Raw genomic sequence first — 14,772 nt, 5'->3', positions numbered from 1 at the left:
AATGCTTGCTGAAGCATTAAGTCTCCTACTTTTCACCTTCCATTCTTAACTCTTTCTATCTATTCTTCACTTATATGTTTAACTGGGTCCTTGGTGTCACTGAAGCGATCTCTCCACTGGTTCAGTGCAATCTTTTCATGCTTTCCCATGTAGGTCCTTCTATAGCACTTCTTAGAGATTCTATCCAACACACCGGAGATGTTCTTCTAATTTCCCTTTTTTAAACATCATATACATTTCCATTCTTCACGTAGCTGCCAAAGTAATCCAAGGCCCATATCTGACCGTGTTACTTCATTTGTACAAAACAAACAGTGGCTCTCAATTAATGTCTAGGATAAAATACATATTCCTCGGTGCACCTTTTAAGGTCCTCAAAATCTGGTTCAAACTTTTGTTTTTACACACATGCTACATATACTTAAATGTTCATAAAGATGAATATTTCAAAATATTCTTTAATTTTAAATAAACATTTTAAAATGTTCAGAAAAAAAGGATAATGCATGAAAATGAACTTCTATGTTACCTTCAGTTTTTTACAGACTTATATTTGATTCACCACAGTAGTAACAAAACTGGCCTACTTTGGGGGGCAGCTGGGTGGCTCAGTGGACTGAGCATCAGGTCCAGAGTTGGGATGTCCTAGGTTCAAATCTGACCTCAGACACATCCTAGCTGGGTGACCCTGGGCAAGTCACTTAACCCCCACTGCCTAGCTCTTACCCCTCTTCTGCCTTAGTACCAATAAATAGTATTGATTCTAAAATGGAAGGTAAGGGTTTTTTTAAAAACAAAAACAACTGCCCTACTTATTTGTATTCCCCTTCCGAACTTCTATCTGTGTGTGTCTCATCTCCACACACACACACAACGTGCTCCCCTGAGCATTTCTTTCTTTCTGTCATCACTGACTACCCATGAGCATCCTCTAAAATATAAGCCCTACCTCCTAACAAATGTAGAAAAACAGAACAAAGCAACACACTACATCCAAAAGGATATGTTTTGTTCCACATCAATATTCCACCGCCTCTCTCCCAAGGTTGCTAACTTTGCAGACTTCTCATGTTCCAGCAAATGAACAAAGGAAACTGCACTGGCTAAGTGCTTACCAGGTGCCCCACACTATAAGCCTTAGAATACAAACATGAAAGTAAGGACAGCCGTTGACCTTAAGGAGCTATCACACACACACACACACACACACACACACACTACAGTGATGATGAGTAGGGTCATGAGGGTCAAAGAGTCCTTCTAAAAAAAAGATGGCAGAGTAGATTTGGTCATAAATCTAGAACTAAAGAGGGGGTGAACTATGTGCTAAGGGTGATGTACTGAATGTTGTTAAGTGACTTGCCCAAGGTCATACAGCTAGGAAATATCTGAGGTCAGATTTAAATCTAAGTTCTCATGATTCTAGGCCTGGCACTCTCTCCACTGAGCCGCCTAGCTGCCCCTATAATATATATTTTTTTCCTTTTCTTGAAACTCTTACCCTCTGTCTTGAAATCAATCCTAAATATCAATTCTAAGGCAGAAGAGAAGTAAGGGCTAGGCAACTAACACTGAGTGACTTATCCAGGCTCCTAAACTAGGAAGTATCCAAGGCCAGATTTGAACCTATGTCCTCCTGACTCCAGGCCTGGTGCTTTATCCACTGAGCCACCCAGCTGGCCCCCAAGATTATATTGCTAACGAAGGAGACAACATACACAGAGGAACAGCAGCCAGAGAGAAGTACTTGGGTCCAGAAAGTTACAGGGATGGTGAATAGGGTCATGAGCATTATAGAGCTCTTGCAAAAAGTTTTGCAGAGTTAATTTGATCACAGTTCCAGGACTGAAGTGGACTGAGGTATATGATAAGGGAGGGTAAGTTCATCGTAGCAAGGTTGTTGGAAAAGTCATTTTATTTATTTTTTTATTTTTTTCCATGGTTACATGATTCGTGTTGTCTCCCTCCCCTCTTTCTTGCCCCCTCCAGGAGTTGACAAGTAATTCCACTGGGTTATACATATATTATCATCACTCAAAACCTATTTCTGTATTATTCATTTTTATAATAAAGTAATTTAGGGGTGTTGTTGGGAAGGTAGCCAGAGACAAGGGACTGAAGTGAGGCAGAGCTGGACTTGAATGCCTGGACCCCAAGAGAGGAAGTCACTGATGAGGAAGGTAGGGAAAGAGACAGGAGGGAAATTTCGGAGATAAAGAAGAAAGTGTTATAGCCTCTGAGGTATTGTCTCCAATGACCAACTGATCTCTGATTTTGATGTTACATATTTCTCAGTGCCAGGACATTGCTACCCCCAGACCCAATCCCTCCTTATCCCTTTTAGTTGAGTAGTCTCCCTGAGTCTGGGTCTCAGACTAGCTGTATGACTCTGGGCAAGTCACTTACCCTTGTTTGTCTCAGTTTCCTCATTTGTTGAATGAGTTGGAGAAGGACATAGCAAACTACTTTGGGATGTTTGCCAAGAAAACCCCAAATGGGATCACAGAGCGCTGAATGTGACTAAAAATGACTGAACAAACCAAAAAAATCTCCTTAAAGCAGAGAGGTTCCAGGGAATAAAGTGCTGGAGTTCAAATTCTGCTTCACACGCTTACTAGATGTGTGACACTGGGCAAGTCCATTAACCTGCCTGTGCCTTATTTTATTTATTGATTTACTTTCTATTGATTTACTTTTTTCTATTCAATTTTCTATTTACTTTTATTCATTTTTGTGAGTCATCTTATAAAACCAAACCTCCAAAACATAAACCCAAATAAAAAAGCCAAAAATCATCTGCTTTCACCTGCATTCTAACTCCAACAGTATTTTCTCTGGAGGTGGAGAGCATTCTTTGTCATTAGTCTCTCAGAATTGTTCTGGATCATTGTATTGCTGAGAGTAGCAAAGTCTATCACAGTCCATCATTCCACAATATTGCTGTTATTGTGTACCATGTTCTCCTGGTTCTGCTTATTTCACTCTGCATTAGCCTATGAAAGTCTTTCTTTTTCTTTTAAAATATTTTTCCATGTTTACATGATTCTTTTTCCTCCCTCCCTGCTCCCAGAGCTGACAAGCAATTCTACTGGGTTGTACAAATGTTGTCACTTGACACCTATTTCCATATTATTCATTTTTGCTACAGAGCAATTTTTTTAAAGCCTAAACCCCAAATCACATACCCATATATGCATGTGATAAGTTACATCATATGTTTTGCTTTTGCATTTCTGCTCCCACAGTTCTTTCTCTCAATGTGGATAGCATTCTTTCCCATTAGTCCTTCAGAAGTGTCCTGGGCTTATTGCATTGCTTCTAGTAGCAAAGTCCATTACACTGGATAGTTCCACAATGTTTCACTTTCTTGTGTGCAATGTTCTCCTGGTTCTGCTCATTTCATTGCAGTTCTCCCAGTTTACATGGAATTCCTCCAGTGCATCATTCATTTTAGCACAATAGTATTCCATCACCAACAGATACCACAATTTTTTCAGCCATTCCCCAATCAAAGAGCATCCCCTCATTTTCCAATTTTTTGCCACCACAAAGAGCACAGCTATGAATATTTTTTATAAGTCTTCTTCCTTATTATCTCTTTGGGGTACAAACTATGAAAGTCTTTCCAACACAGCAGCTTTTCTTTTCTTAAAAAATTAATTTTCATAGCAATCAGGAAGACAGGCACCCCCCAAGACCCAAACTCCTTCCTTCAGGGCCACCACAGGGAACTCTGGTATTCATGCGTCATGACCTCAGTAAGCCACCAGAGTGCTAACCCGAAATGACAGCCCCCCCATCAGCACCACAAGGACTCACTCCATGCCCAAGGTTGCCTCTGTTTCCCTGTCCCCAGTGTGGAGTCAGCCTAGTCTGTGGAAGACACTTGCCTGGGTTTTCTTGACTCTAATGCCCATACCACGAATCCTCTTAGAGAGCAGGGGCTGCCTAGCTGGCCCTGGGAGAGATCCTGGGAGGTGGAGATGGAGACACACTATCCTTACCATCTCAGAGTTTATAATCTAGCTGGGGAGATGAGAACCCCATGCAGGGAAAAGCCAATACAGGGCAGCTCGTGATTATTTCTAGATAACAGTTATAGGAGGCTCTAGGATTGATGAAGGCGTTTACATACTTAATCATTCAACTCAACAAACATATTAAGTCAGAAGATGAATTTGTCCTCCAGGAGTTTGCATTTGGGGAGGGGAGTACCTCCTGGATACATATAAGTAAATAAATAAAGCAGGAAAGGCTTAACAAAATGGGGTGGCTCCTGAGCTAAGCCCTGAAGGAAGCTAAGGATTCTAATAGCTAAAGAGGAAAGAATACTCCAGACATGGAGAACAGGAAATGGAATGGATAGTTTGAGGGGACTCCTAATAGGCTAGGCTGACTAGAATGTCAAGTATGCATAAAGAGGAGCAGTATGAAAGGTGTGAAAATGTTGCTTAGCTCCTGAGTATAGAATAAAGTAGATGGTGCAAGGGATAGAGCTCTGGGCTTAAATTCAGGAAGATCTGGGTTCAAATCCAGCCTCAGATACTTATTAGCTGGGTGACCCTGAGCAAGTCACTTCATTTATGATCACTTCAGTTTCTTCAACTGTAAAATGAGGATAATAATAGCATCTAAATCCCAGGGTTGTTGTGAGGACCAAATCAAGTAATATTTGGGAAATGCTTAATATAGTGCCTGGCACATAGAAGGCTCTTAATAGATGCTATGCACTTCCAAAGAAAGAACTGATGGAGTAGGAATGCAGATGAAAGTATATGGTTTTTAATTTGTTTATTTGGGTTTCTGGTTTTATAAGATTATTCACTTATAAAAATGAACAATATGCAAATGTAAAAAAATAAATACAAAGTGAATTAATCAGAAAAAAAGATGCCTGCTCCCTTCCCCTTTTAAACAGTTGCAGGCTGGGGGGGGGGGGTAGGGCAGCTGGGTGGCTCAGTAGATAGAGAGCCAGGCCTGGACATGGGAGGTCCTGGGTTCAAATCTGACCTCAGACACTATTTAGCTGTGTGACTCTAGGAAAGTCATTTAATCCTGATTGCCTAGCTTTTACCGATCTGCCTTAGAATTGATGAAAGGAAGGCAGGAAGGCAGGAAAGCAGGAAGGAAGGAAAGAAAGAAAGGGAGAAAGAAAGGGAGGGAGGAAGGAAGGGAGGAAGGAAAGAAGTAGGGAGGAAAGAAGGAAGAGAAGGAAAGAGGGAAGGAATCACCTTAAAAAGGATGAGGAGCTGGTGGAATAATGGTGGCACAGGGAGGGTCTGTAAGTTACAGTTTGGCAAAAAGAAAATATGGCTACTTTTTCTGAGATCCAGTGATGATCCTCCTAAGATCCTCCTCATTGTTCCTTGCACAAGATATTCTATCTCCAACTCCGGCATATTCAATGACCGTCCTCTATGCTCTGGAAAGTTCTCCCTCCTCTTCTCCATTTTCTGGCTTCCCCAATTTCCTTCAAGTCCCAGCTAAAATCTCATATTACAAGAAGGCAGAAGCCTCTTTAGATTACCCTTTAATGCAAGTGCCTTTCTTGGCTCTGTTGATTTATAGCCAATTTCTTTTATGTATAGCTTATCTGTTCATTGCTGTCTATCTATGGTCTCCCCCTTAGACTGTGAGCTCCTTGAGAGCAGGAATTGTCTTTTGACTTTGTTTTTATCCTCAGTGTTTAGTACAGTGCTTGCTTTGTAGTATCGGGCAATTAGGTAATGTAGTGGATAGTGTTGGGTCTGTAGTCAGGAAGACCTGAGTTCAAATCCAGGTTCAGACAACTGTTAGCTGTATGACCCTGGGCAGGTTACTTAACCCTGTTGGCCTCAGTTTCCTCATCTGTCAAATGAGCTGGAGAAGGAAATGACAAACCATTCTGGTAACTTTGCCAAGAAAACCCCAAATGGAGTCAGACAAGACTAAAATGACTCAACAATAACAACTGGTAGAGCAGGTGCTTGATAAATGCCTGAATTAAAAGGTATGCTAGAAGAGATTAGCTAAAGATTATCCAGCTCAGCTTCCTCATTTTGGAGAAACTGAGGCAAGAGAGAGGGCACTGATATATTTACGATTGATTACACAAAACTTCCACTGTGGATTTCCAATCCAGTTCTCCAGTCTCGTAGGCCAGATCTCTTTCTGCTCTCTTCAGACTACTAAAGCCATCCCCAGATCCAAGCTTACAGGCCAGCTGTGCTGTCTGTCTTAAAGAGTATCCCCCAAGAGGCCTCTGTCCTGCGTCGGCCCCTCAAATTCAGCAGCACGTCTCCCTAGAGATGCCTAGAGCAGCCACGCTGGAGACTTCCTTCCTAATCACGGCTCATTCATGCTCATATGCCTTCTTGGGTAACAGGAGAAATTCCCCTTCTAGAGACACGGTGGTGGGGAGGGGACTTCTGGAGTGTGGCAAGTAGAGAAACTCTTCTTTGAATTTATTTCCACCCCTTCCCCCAGCACAGTGCCTGACATGCAGTAGGAGCTTAATAAGTGTTTGTTGATGAATGATATTCCAGAAAGTCAAGGTAGCAGCTTTAAGGTAGGGAAGGGACAAGAGGAGAGAACCCTGAGTGAAATGAGGAGGCCAAAGGAACAGCCCAAAAGAATTCTCCTTGTAGTTAAGGAGGGATTGGCTGAGGAGCTAATAGATAAGTACAGAAAGGGAAAAATATTCTCATCTGTGGAAAAAGAGACAGCTTAATATCCTGGGAGAAGGCTGGGGGGCGAGGGGTTGGCTATGAAGGGACTTTCTCTGTCTCCCTTGGAAATTCAAGCCCAGGCCCATTTGGGCCTAAAGCCAGACCTTCGTAAAACACTGTCTCCCTCCAAGGTGGGGAAGATGTCCTTGGGCGGAGAGGGAGAGGGATGGGGAAGCTTCGAGTGCCACGAGGGGAAGATGGTTTGTGTGCAGGAGAGGAGAGTCTGGGCAGATGGATAAGGAGATGTGGGATTGTCCTTCTGTCCCCAACCCTCCCAGGAGGGCCCACTTAATCAGGGACCCAGGGGGCCAGGGCTTGGGGAAGAGCTGCTTTAGAAGCCAGGGCCTCAGCTCCCTGCCAGGCTGTGCCCTCTGGGGAGGAGAACAGGGTAGATATCATGGGTCCCTGAGATGTATGAACCTGCCTTACTTTTGCTGGTCCCCACCTCTCAGGGCAACCCCTTAGAAGCCTTCCTCAGGAAAGGCATTTCCTCTGGGATCTGAGCCCACCTCTGCTAAGCTACATTCTGACCACATTTCCCTTAATATCCTTCTTTCTCTCCTCACCCCCTCCACTTCCCCAGGCTGTTAATGAAGGAAAAGCCACAGAAATAACATTGAGCCCCTTTTCACCCCACACCTTCCTCTCGTCATAGGAACCGAAAAGCAAACTGAGGGCTTTCAAATTCACAAGGAAACCACAAAGCAGAAGTCCCCAATACACCCTCTAACCCTTCAGTAACATCTGAGCCATCTGGGAAGGGAATTCCCCTTGACCCCAAAGAACAAAAACAAACCCATCAAATTAGCTCCGGCAAGCAGGGGAGGACCCACCGAACAGAAACAAGATGAACCCTTTGGAGTCAAAGATAGAAGCCCCAAAACAACATGGGGCTGTTAGGATCCATCAACAAGCACTTTAAGCACTTAGTACGTGCCAGGCATTATGCCAATGTTTTCTGGCCCAAGCCTTCCTTCCTCTTGCCACCTGCCACTTCTAATCTCCGTCCCCTCTTATGCTTGATGAAATCCTATCCCATCCTTCAAGGTCCACCACAGGCATCACCTCTTCCATGAAGACTTCTCCCATTCCTTCGGCAGGAGGAGCCCTCTTAACTTCTCGTGGCCCTTGGAAAGTACATTTGGGGCATTTTATCCTTGTTATTGGTATAAATGACTTCATCTCTCTGACTTGACTGTAAGGACCCAGAGCTAAGGGATGTCCCTAGGACAGTGCCCTTTTTGTGGAATTGAACCAACCAGGCACCAGCCTGTCAATTATTTAGGCAGCAAAACATATCTTTAGAAGGAGGTATTAGAATTCTAAAGCAGCTAGGTTGCCCAGTGGATAGAGCACCAGGCCTGGAGATGGGAGGTCCTGATTTCAAATTCCTGGCTGTGGAATCCCAGGCATTTCGCTTAACCACCCGGCTACCTAGCCCTTACCTCTCTTCTTCTGACTTAGATGCAATACTTAGTATCAATTTTAAGACTGAAGGAGGGCAGCTGGGTGGCTCAGTAGATTGAGAGCCAGGCCCAGAAACAGGAGGTCCTGGGTCCAAATCTGGCCTCAAATACTTCCCAGCTGTGTGACCTTGGGCAAGTCACTTAACCCCCATTGCCTAACTCTTACCACTCTTCTACCTTAGAACCAATACACAGTATTGATTCTAAGACAAAAAGTAAGGTCTTTTGTTTTGTTTTTTAAAGACAGAAGGTAAGGATTTTAAAAAATTTGTTTTTAAATAGCTTCCATGATTACTGGGACTATCCTCCGGTCACAGACTTCACTCCCCTGTTACTGGGTCAAGGCTGGGGATGGGAGGGGGCAGAAGTCACCAGGAGCTCAATGGTGCCTTCTCCCTGGGTCCTACTGTAAGAACTGAAAGCACACAGCTGCGCCATCGAGTCATATGACTTCACAGACTTTCTCGATTGACAAAGAAAGACCACGGGGGAGGGGAAATTAAAGTTAAACCTCTTTCCTTTCTAGACAGGAGTCCAAGCAGCCAGCCCCATTCTTCTCTGCCCTTTTGGGTTTCCTGTGGAAGCCCTAGTCACCGTGCCAGCCCTGAGAGATAGGATGTCACTGGGTGGAAAAAGGCAGGCCAGATGAGGAAGATACAGGGACCTGGTGCCAGCTCAGTTTCTCCAGGAATGCCATCTTACCATGCCCAGATTCTGCCTGGCCCAAGGAGAGTGGATAGTTGCTTGCTGATTAGTTGGCATGAACAGAGACCTCTCTGGCACGTTCCAAGGCACTGCCACTTGGGGAAGTCTGAGGCAGGGCGGTGAGAGACACGGTTCTCAGAAGCCCAGTGCACTCCAGTCTTTGTGCCAGAGATGGAGAGGTGACAAGCCCAAGGGGTAAGGGGGGATTAGCTTAGGGCAGCCTATACTTTTAGCAGGAGGGGAGGGAAAAGTAGCCTAAGATCTAGAAATGGCTCCAGGGTTAATTTTGGGGCTCTAGGGAAGGTGACCCAGTGGTCACACACAAGGAACTTTCCCTCCTCATAACTCCTCTTGCCCTGGCCATCAGCATCCCAACAGGTACCGTGTAATTATCCTCTGTCAGCACATATGCTGATCTTATCCCAATAAGGCTGGAGTTTACAGGGACTGTCTTAGCCTCTTGTCTCCCTCCTTGGAGTCCAGGACAGGGTTGGAAACCACTTCCCTCTGCCCCCCACAAACACTGAAGTGCTCTTCAGTGAACGCTTAAGGCTTTCACTGGCTGAATGGATGGACTTCAGATCATATAGTCCAATCTGCCCATACTTATAGATGAAGAAATCAAGACCCAGAGAGGGAAAAGAATTGGTCCATGGTCCAGGGGCAGAGCTAGGATTCGAGACCAGGTTTTTTTCCTTCCTTCCTTCCTTCCTTCCTTCCTTCCTTCCTTCCTTCCTTCCTTTCTTTCTCTCTCTCTCTCTCTCTCTCTCTCTCTTTCTTTCTTCAGTTTATTTATTAAATTAATTAATTTAGAATATTTTCCCATGGTCACATGATTCATGTTCTTTCCCTCTCCTCCTCCCACCCTCCCCCTCCTGTAGCCAACGAGCAATTCCACTGGGTTTTACATGTGTCATTGATCAAGACCTATTTCCATATTATTAATATTTGCACTAGGGTGATCGCTTAGAGTCTACATCCCCAGTCATATCCCCATTGAACAATGTGATCAAGGAAATGTTTTTTCTTCTGCATTTCTTCTCCCACAGTTCTTTCTCTGGGTGTGAATAGAGTTCTTTCTCATAAGCCCCTCAGAATTGTCCTGGGTCATTGCATTGCTGCTAGCAGAGAAGAGACCAGGTTTTCTAACTCCAAATACAGTGCTTTTTCCATTACATCATCTCCGTGATCTTTATTGATTGACTGATTGGGAAATCATTTTCCACAGCTAAATGGGGCTAATAAACACAAAGAGGATGGAGCCTGGTCCCTCCCTATGCCATTCCAGAGTTACCCATGCAGGCAGGTCCCTTTGCTGGAGCTCTAAATAGACCACTGCCAATAATCCATCTGCCCCAGCTCGGAAGGCAGCAGCTGGTCGGCCTCAGCTCCCCGACAGCAGTCATGTGACTCTGGAGCTGCCCGTCTGTCCGTGGTCCCCCCTCACCCTGGCCTCCCTCTCCCGCTCAGCCCCCAGCTTAGCCTCAGTCCCCTCTGCCTGGGGCTGACCCCAGGAGCCTCCCATCTCTGACCCAGGGCCCACAGAGGGGGAGAAGTAGAGAGGCCTGACTCTTTCTCACCCTCTGAAACGAGAAGCTTGATTCAGGAGGGGACAAACCGGGCCCTGGTGCTGCCTGGCAGGGAGAGGGCAGTGCTCCTGGGTAACCCCCAGTCAATGTACCACTGTTCTCTCCAGTGCCACCCACACATGGCAAGGGCCTGGGGTCCGGCTGGCCAATCAGAGGCCAGCGTGGTCCTCTGGGGAACAGGGTTCTGGCAGGATTCGGGGGGAGTATGTACAGGGGAGGGGAAGGAGTGCGTGTGGGGGGGGTGACCTAGTAAACAGCTGATGCGGAGAAAATGAATTGCCATTGAAAGCAGGTCCGAGGCAGCCAATTCTGGCCAATTGTTAGAGACAGTAGGGGAGGACTGGGGGGAAAAAATTAAATGGTTCTCTTTGTTCTCAAGGAACTGTCCCTCCCACCCTCAAAACCAACCACGTCAGCCTCCAGGTGGTCGCTGCTCCTCTCCCGGGGAGGTTTCAGCTTCCCTGGGAGCCCAGGATTCTTTCCTGCAGGTCTCTGCCAGGGAGATGCCGGAGCCCTCGGGCTCCCAGGGGCCAAAGGGCACTCGGTCCCCCAGTAGGGAGTGAGGAGCATCCATGGTAGGGCAAAAGATCACGGGGTAGCATTATCTCACGCTTCTCTGACCTTCAACTCCCATGGCCAGGATGTCCTTGACAGGTCAGGAAGACACAGGGCCAGGGTGGTGTCCTGTTATTGTCACCAGATCTTCCTTCTCACAGTGAAAGGGGGGGCAGGTAGGACACAATCCCCAAGTGACTCAGACTGGAGAACCGTCCTTCAGAGCTACAAGGAAACTTGGAGGGGGTCTGACTCTCCTTCCCTCCCCACCTCATGTTTTTTAAAACCCTTAACTTCCTTCTCAGAATCAATATTGCACATCGGTTCCAAGGCAGGAGAGCTTGGAAAGAGTTGGGCAACGGGGGGTTAAGTGACTTGCCTAGGGTCACACAGCTAGGAAGGGTCTACGGCCAGGACCTCCCTGTCTCTAGCCCTGGTTCTTGATCCACTGATCCACCTAGCTGCCCACTCCACTCATTTTTAGTGGATGAAGGAAGTGAAGTCCAGAGGTAGCTAATGGTTTGTTAAAGGCCACACAAAAATATATCACTGGTGAAGTCAGAACTCAAACCTAGTTCTGGACGGGAATTCCTGGGTTCAAATCTGGCCTAGGTAAGAGAAGGCTCTAACTCCCAGTCCACTCTGCCTCCTTTGGATGAGGCTCCAAAATTCAAAACAAAAGTTCTCTGCTTAACTGAAGCAAAAGGTGATTCTCTCTGACAGTCATATAAAATCTCATCTCTGGGAAGAAGACCCACTTTCACAGCCTGGCTGTAAGTATCATTTTGGATGGTTTGGATGAAAAAAAAAAAGACCTCTTTCACCCACACAGGGTGACGGATGACTTGGAAGCTTCTGAATTCAGGACAAGGAATAATTGAAGGGGAGTCTCAGTCTCTATCGATGCAGCTGGAGAGAAAAGTGAACCCCCCACAGAATTTATTAAAATTCATAAGTACTTTATATTTTCCCCTCTTCTTAAACTTTTTGTTTTAAACCCTTAGAGTTTAAAACATCTTTCCTTCCCATCTTAGAGTCAATACTGTATATTGGTTCCAAGGCAAAAGAGTGGTAAGGGCTAGGCAATGGGGTTAAGTGACTTGCCCAGGGTCACACAGTTGAGAAGTATCTTAGGCCAGAATTGAACCCAGGGCCTCCATCTCTAAGCCTAGCTCTCAGTAAGTTTCACTTTTAATGTAGGGATATTTGGGGGTGGCAGATATACCAGACATATTCAATATCCCTTTTCCCTCCAAGATCCCTGACACCGAGCCCAATATAGGCTCTTTCCTGCTGAGCAAGAAAACACGTGGAGCCCTAAATCCCCACATGCCCCACCCCAGATTCTATGCCCGGGCTACATCACTTAGCGGATGATCTTCCTTACACCCTTGTCCCCCAAGTCACCCCATCCTCAGGTTGAGTCAACCTGAGCATAAACAACGTGGCTCACTGCAGGGTTCCCAGCCCCAGCCTGTGTCTCCCGCCACCAAGGAGGTGTCCCTGGAGTATCTGCTTGGGGGTGAATTGACCTCCTTAGTGTGGATCCAGGGGGTGAGGCTGGGCTACCTGCAGAGGGACCTGCCTGGCTTTGGGAGGTAGTTTTATGCTTTGAATTCAGAAGCCTCCAAATGCCCTGCAGCAATGGCTCTAAAAGGACTGTCCTAGGACATCTGAAGGTCCCCAAGGCTCTTCCAGGGAGTTCTCGACACCAAAATGATTTTTTGTCATAATACTAAGATGTTATTTGCCTATTAAAAGACTCCCCCCCTTCTTCCAATTACATATCTACATGAGACTAGATGTTCTTTATATGCTGCAACCAAAACAATATCACAACAAACTGAATGCAGAAGCAGATATAGAATCCAGCTGCTGAATGTTAAGCCAGATGTTAAAGAGATTTGGGGGGAAAATTGTAAAACAATGTCACTCGTTCACCAATTTTTTTTTTGTCTTGGAAAATAATTATTTTTCATAAAAATGTTATTTAACATTTAACAGGATTATTACTTTTTATTTATTTAATTGATTATTATTCTTAAACATTTATTTATTTAGAATATTTTTCCATGGTTACAGGATTCATGATTTTCCCCACCCCTCTTCCCTCCCCGATCCCAGAGCTATTGAGCAATTCCACTGGGTTATATATGTATCACTGCTCAAAATCTATTTCCATATTATTGATATTTGCAAGAGAGTGATCTTTTAAAGTCCAAATCCCCAATCATATACCCATCAAACCAAGTTTGATGATTATTTTTAATGAATTAATATTTTTTAATTATCACTTTCATGTTTAATGCTGTAAATATTAATACATATAACTGGGGGCAGCTAGGTGGCTCAGTGGGTTGAGACTGAGGCCTAGAGATAGGAGGTCCTAGGTTCAAATCTGGCCTCAGACACTTCCTGGCTGTATGACCCTGAGCAAGTCACTTAACCCCAATTGCCTATCCTTTACCACTCTTTTGCCTTAAAATCAATACTTAGTATTGATTCTAAGATGGAAGGTAAGGGTTTTCTAAAAACAGATATAATGGACATAAATAAAAGCTCTTTGGAGTCTTCAGTAATTTTTAAGAGTGTAAAGATTGGGGGGGGGGGGAAGTGTGTGAATAGGTCCCAAGACCAACTCATCAAAACTGAAGAGCTAAAAGGACTCTCAGAGATAAGCTAGTCAACTAATAAGTTGTCCCCCCGTTTCTCAGGATACATAGTTTCTGACTTACCTTCAACTGACACACCACCTATCTCATTTCCTAGAGAAGGACTCAGTGAAGGTGAGGGACAAACCAGCCAGGGATAGTGGGGAGGTGGGGAGTCGAAGAGGGTCACTTTGGTCAGAGAACTGAGAGCTAAAGCAGAGGGGATTCAAAACAAAATCTCCTCCACGTAGGGGCTGGTCTGTTTCTTTGCTGGGACATGGCAGGAGTTATGTGTATCACACAAGCCACAAACCTTTCTGACCCCAAACCACCAAAATGCCTCTATCAGAGATGGGAGCCCTGAGGTGAGACTGTGAGTGTTTTCAAAGCTGTCATGGCAACCTACCTTCCTTCCAGTAGATACACCTACTTACTCTGAGAGAGGGACAGAAAGAGAGAGAGACAGACAGAGACAGACAGACAGAGAGACAGAGAAAGAGACACACAGAGACACACAGAGACACACAGAGACACACAGAGACACACAGAGACACACAGAGACACGGAGGGAGAGGGACACCATCATTGGGCTGGCAGTCTGGAAGCTGCTTACTACTGATCTCTCTGGATTTCAAGGTACCCCCACAATTCTATCCCTTAGGAAGCAGCTGGCCCCGTTCAGGTTCATGCTGACACAACTCTAGACACAATCAAGAACACTTGCTTATAAAAATGGGTGCCCATTAACTGGGGAAAGGGCAAGCAAGCTGCGGTACATGACTGTGATGGAATATTACTATGCTGAAAGAATGAGAAGCAAGATAAGTACAGAGAAGTATGGAAAGATTTACATGAATTGATACAGAATGAAATAAGCAGAGTCAAGAAAAATGATATATACAATTGGCTACAATAATGTAGGTGGAACAAACCATTACCACAAAGCAAACAAGAACAAAAAAAATATTTCAATGGATAGAGAGGGTCAGGTTTGGAATCAGTAGGACCTGGGTTCAAATATGACCTCAGACACTTTCTATTGACCCTGGACAAGTCACTTAACCCTAACTGCTTAATCCTTATGATTCCTCTGTATTAG

Source organism: Gracilinanus agilis, chromosome 2 (genome assembly GCF_016433145.1).
Source record: "Gracilinanus agilis isolate LMUSP501 chromosome 2, AgileGrace, whole genome shotgun sequence".
NCBI classification, from domain to species: Eukaryota; Metazoa; Chordata; class Mammalia; order Didelphimorphia; family Didelphidae; genus Gracilinanus; species Gracilinanus agilis.
Note: the sequence above shows the minus strand (reverse complement) of the source record.